The sequence below is a fragment of the Myotis yumanensis genome, unplaced genomic scaffold, assembly GCF_028538775.1.
Source record: "Myotis yumanensis isolate MYYU_CA2020_CCGP unplaced genomic scaffold, mMyoYum1.0.hap1 SCAF_4, whole genome shotgun sequence".
Classification (NCBI taxonomy): domain Eukaryota; kingdom Metazoa; phylum Chordata; class Mammalia; order Chiroptera; family Vespertilionidae; genus Myotis; species Myotis yumanensis.
In genome coordinates, this window is record NW_027223755.1 from 36,646,379 (window position 1) to 36,652,417 (window position 6,039).

A 6,039-nucleotide genomic window follows, 5' to 3' on the forward strand; every position below is an offset into this window, starting at 1 on the left:
TGGGGGTCGAAACCACAATTCAACCTGTAACAGCCACCTTTGGCAACGTGTGAGGATTTGGAAGCAAAGATAATTCTCTACATTTTCCCCCTCTTATCTGACTTTAACATATATTCTAATCTCAAAGTTAATATAAGATTATGTCAGTGTGTCTAAAACTGGGAAAGAGGAAAGTATATATTCTTCACTTACTCATTTGCCAGTTATGTGCCAAATGTTTTCACTGAGCGGTTGTTGTAGCATTGAAGATACAGTAGTCAGTAGTCAGAGACCTTGGATTATAGTCTATAACAGGAGATCTGAATGAGAAGACAAGAGGTTGGTGATGCAGTACACATTTTGATGTGCATTTCTGGAAATGATTTGTGAAATAAACCTTATATGAGATGCAGCAATGGTCAAAAGATAAACAATACAGACAAAGTCTGTAATTTTTTTCTGACTCGTCTATTTAAAAAACGATTGGAAAATTTTTTAAAGGAAAAAACCCCACAAAAGCAAATGAGTATAAAAGCTCAGAAAATAAAAAAGTCCAACCACTATCAGTTCCACTCTCTGGCGATATATATTGTTGGGAGCATATCCTTCTAGTCTTTTTGTAGTTTGTTTTGTTTTGTTAATCCTCATGGATATTTTTCCATTGATTTTTAGAGAGAATGGAAGGAAGAGGGAGAGTCAGAGAGAGACATTGATTGGTTGCCTCCTGCATGTGCCCTGCCCAGGGCCAGGGATCAAGCCTGCAAACAAGGTATGTGCCCCTGACTGATATTGAACCTGGAACTTAAAACTGCTGGCCAAGGCTCTATCCACTGAGCCAAACCAGTTAGGGCTCTTTCTAGTCTTTTTATGATACATACAATCATTTTAAAATTACCAACTTTAATACTTTAAATGTGTTTTTAAAAGAAGAGTATCTGAGAGGCTACACCAGCCTGTAACAGAGTGACTCTCCTGTAATAGAGAATGTAACGGGGACAGTCAAAGTAGGAAGGATGGGTTAGCCCAGCAAAAGGAGAATGTGGGCTTTTGAGCCCACAACCAACACATCTCTTACTGTATGATTTTGACAAATGAACCTCTTCAAGCATCTCCGTTCTTATCTGGGGATGATAATACTGCCTGATGAAAGTGTTGTGAAAATTAAACACAATAATGTACGGAAAATACCAATTGCTCAATAAGTGGTGGTTGGATATTCAAATATACTTTCATTGAGTTCAATAATGAGTTGACTACTTTAAAGGTAGAATATCAAAATAACTAATAATAACAATGACAAAAGGCTTTTTCAGAAAGTATATGGGTAATGCATTTATTGTAGAAAATTTAGAAAATGAAGATAAGCTTATATTCTTCTAAATACACACAAATGAAATTGCCCGTAATTCCACCCCCCTCAGAGATAGTCACTATTAATATTTTGAAACATATCCTTCCATTCTCATCTTAATTATATACAGGGTGGGGCAAAAGTAGGTTTACAGTTGTGAGTATGCGAAACTGTTTATTGTATTATTTTTTTATAGTTGACACATGTGTTTTTTATGTGTACATTATCAAATTCCAAGTAATAACATGACCAGAAAACAAATTATCCTTGACAATTTCCCACATACTCTGAGTTAAGACTTGCATTTGCAGACATCATCAGCGAAGCTCTGTAATTCCACCAAGAGTCCTTGAAAGCATGTTCACACACAACCCAGTCTCAGGTAATGATGGACCATCCTCTCAGATTTCAATAATTTGTAATCTTTTTGCTGGTGGAGGGTCTTGCCTCAATGGTGATGGCTGTTGACTGATCAGGATGGTGGGTGACTATGGCAATTTCTTAAGACAATGAACTTCGCCACATTGATTGACTTCTTTTCATGAATGACTTCTCAATCTGTAGCACTGAGCTATTCTTGTATTATTATTTACTTTTCCATATTCACAACTGAAACCTACTTTTCCCCCTCCCTGTATTTACACAAGCATATTAAATAAAGAACGAGTTTTGGTATTAATAAAATATTTTAAAGTTATATATGCTGTGTTTTGTGTTTTAATTAAGAAATAATAGCCCTAACCGGTTTGGCTCAGTGGATAGAGCGTCAGCCTGCGGACTGAAGAGTCCCAGGTTCGATTCCGGTCAAGGGCATGTACCTTGGTTACAGGCACATCCCCAGTAGGCGGTATGCAGGAGGCAGCTGATTGATGGTTCTCTCTCATCGATGTTTCTAACTCTCTATCCCTCTCCCTTCCTCTCTGTAAAAAATCAATAAAACAATTTTTAAAAAAGAAATAATAAAACTAGATCATGTGATTTACCTGAATTTAGAGTTTGTTTTCTACTTATTTCAATTTAATGCAATTTAGTTATATTATTGTTTTAAAGTTACTGATGTTCATATTGTATGGTGGAAAAACCAAGGAATGGGAGTTAGGTCTGGGGTCAAGCTGTGTGGCCTCACTTAACTCCCCTGAGCAATGGGAGAAGATGAGATAAAACTATCTGAAATCATATTGTCAACCATAAAACTCTATTAAAATCCTTACATTTAGTTCCACATTCTTTGTTCCGATGTTAAAGTACACTTCATTAATAACTCGAGCTGTTAATGAGTATTTATTATATAATCAGGCTTCTTTGGGGGTCTGTATATTCTGGCACAGCCTATTGGCTACATACTGGCATTGAAATACTCAAATTACATTTCCATTTCAACTGCTTGCTTTGCTGATCTGCAAGGTCCCATGCTAATGTGAAAGGAGGAAAGAGAAGAGAAGGCTTGGGACTGGGCAGCATTTTCCAATTAACAGGACATGGATCAGGCACCTTCTTTATAAAGAGGGGGGAACGGTCCCCAGATAGAAGGAGCTTATCGTGCATTCTACCTGCAGGTATGTAGTTAAAGACTTAATTCTGTTTGCCCTGTAAAGTAATTTGTTTAATGGATAACCCTACCACTTACTTGCTTTGGAGGAACTAAAGTTATTGCCAGATGTTAGACCCATAATAGGCAATTACCAAGACAGTAAGATTTGTAAGTAATATACGAGGTTGCTCTTTTTTACACAAAACAAAATAATTTTGTGTTACCATTAAAACAATAAATATTTGTAATCATTTTGTAGGGAGTTTTGCTAGGAGGATTTAGCAGTCAGGATTCGTAGTTATAAGTCACAGAAACCTAAACTGTGTGATTAAGGAGAAGAAGAATTTATTGCCATCTATTATCTAGCTTACAGAATTGCTGGGAGGGCTGGAGAACTGAGCTGGAGGCTTGGCAGCAGGGACAATGTCCAAAATCACACCTGCAATCCCATCTGGTGAGAACAGCTCTCCTGCTGCCTTCTGTACCAAATGCTCCACCAACCCTCCCATCCTATGATGCTGGTGGCCGCGTGACTCAGATTCAGGTGAGTCAGTGGGAAGTGGACTGATTCCCAGATTCGTCACTTGGGGAGTTCCCAAAGGTATAAAGGGATTTGGATGCTGACAGCCAGAAAGAAAACAAATATCACCTACGGAGCAGTAGTTGTCCTAATTGTGAGTATAGTCAGGGATTTATCTTATTCAGTTATGAATAGGCCAGATATACAAATGGCAGCCAAGGCCAGAATATCCTTAACCTTAATGCTTCCAGGACTAAGAAAAAAGGCAGGAAGGGTCCCCACTAACGTCCTAGACGTAGGAAGTGGGTTCCTGGTCCCCACGGTTGAGATTCAGAAAACACCACCCAAAAGAAATGCAATACAATAATTTCCTGGTCTTTCCAGACTAGGTCAAATTTTCCTGTTATAATGCTTGTACACATCTGCACCTCTTACTGAAGTGAGTACAAATGTTACCATTTGTAAAAGACCGCTCTAGCAGTTTTACTCATAATAGCCCCAAATTAACGATAAACCAGATGTCCATCAACAGAATAGTAGAAATGAGAAATAAATTGTGGTTAAGTCATAAATACTACGGGGGCGGGGGCGGGGGGCGGCGCGGAGAGAGAACTGCTGTTACACACGAAACATAACGCAGTGCTGAATAAAAGCCAGATACAAGTACATACTGCATAATTCCACTTACATAAAGCCCCAAGGCAAAATTAAGTGATGGTGATCTAAGAATAGTGGTGGTTATTTTGGGAAAGCCAATTATTATTAACAGGGAAGGGGTATGAGGTAGCCTTCTGGGGTATGAAAATGTGTTATGTACTGCGCTCTACCCTTAAGATTAGTTCACTTTATTTTTATTATTATTTTAGTTCACTTTATGCACTTAAATATGTCTGTTCTGTATCAATTAAAAACTTGTTTTATGCCCTAGCTGGTTTGGCTCAGTGGATAGAGCGTCGGCCTGCGGACTTAAGGGTCCCAGGTTTGATTCCGGTCAAGGGCACATGCCCAAGTTGCGGGCTTGATCCCTGATGTTTCTGTCTCTCTCTTCCTCTTCCTTCTTCTCTGAAATAAATTTTAAAAAAATTTTAAAGTTGTTTTAAAAATCTAGTCTGTGGTGGGAGAATTTTGAGATGATTATTGACTAGGAAGGGGGGTGAAGGAGCCTCTGGTTGCTTTACCTTGATCTGGTTGATTACCCAGGTATTCATCAAGCCAAACACTTAAAATTAGTGCCTTTTTCTGTACATATGTAATATCTCAATTTTTTTCACAGTATTTCTTAATGGTTTATCAAGAGAAGCAATTCCAGATACTCCAAGGTTTCGGGTTCCATCTCCGGTCAGGGCACATACAAGAAGCAACCAATGAATGAATACATAAATAAGTGGAACAACCTCTTTCTCTCTCTCCCTCTCTCTCTCTGTTCCTCTCTCAAAATCAATAAATAAATTTTTTTAAAAAATATATTTTATTGATTTTTTACAGAGAGGAAGGGAGAAGGATAGAGAGTTAGAAACATCAATGAGAGAGAAACATCGATCAGCTGCCTCCTGCACACTCCCCACTGGGGATGTGCCCACAACCAAGGTACATGCCCTTGACCAGAATCAAACCTGGGACCCTTGAGTCCGCAGACCAATGCTCTATCCACTGAGCCAAACCGGTTAGGGCAATAAATAAAATTTTTTAAAAAGAGAGAGAAACTATTCCTTAGCTTAAATATTCATGCTTCATAGTTCAGGAATATGGGTCAGTGATAAACTTGTATGAAATTCAATCCAAAGAGGTTCTTTATATTTCTTTTTTTTTTTTAATTCTTTACATTTCAAGATCACCTTATGCTCTGAAAGATACCAGCCTACCTCATCTCCTGAAAATCTTTCATGGAGTCATAATTTCTGTGGAAATCTACAGATGCCTCTTTTTTTTTTTTGTTTAGGCTCAGCAAACTTATAGAAAGCTGCAACCCCCAGGGATACAATGATGGCTCCAACAATATGAAATTGCAGATGCTTGGTCAGAAAGACACACATCAGAAGTTTTGTCAAAGCACTGGAAGACATAGTAGCTATATTCTCAACACTAGCGTCCTTCATAGCGGAGAAATGGACGATGCTCCTGTAATACCTCAATTTTTAACAATCATATGTATGTTTTAAGAAAAGTATGTTTCCAGTTTAAAACAATGTAAATTTAGAAACACAATCCTTTCAGAGAACTGCCTACTGTGCTAGCGGTCTTTGGAAAACATTTACAAAGTTATGGCTAAGACAACAGTTTTACAACTGTTGGTTTAATGACTCATATTTGAAACCCAAGATTGTGTGTTTGTGACTTTGAACCAAACCCCCCAGCTAAGATGGCAGGTTATAACCATTTTCTTCCCCTTTCTCTCTATGAGCAGTCCCCAACCAGAAACTCTACAAAAGAACGAACCTGAAGATTATTTCTACCTGTTCACATGCTATCCTAACGCTGTATTCATGCCTATGAAGTCTCTTCGTGCATAGGGCAGGAAAGGGTGTGTGACAGGTGAGGAGAATACTGTTAGTAATGTGTGGAAAACAGCAGCCCTGACCTATTTAAATCTTGTGTGTGATCAGGAAGCCTGCCAATGTTGTTAATAGTCAAGGGTACTCTGGGGATTGTTATTGCTGA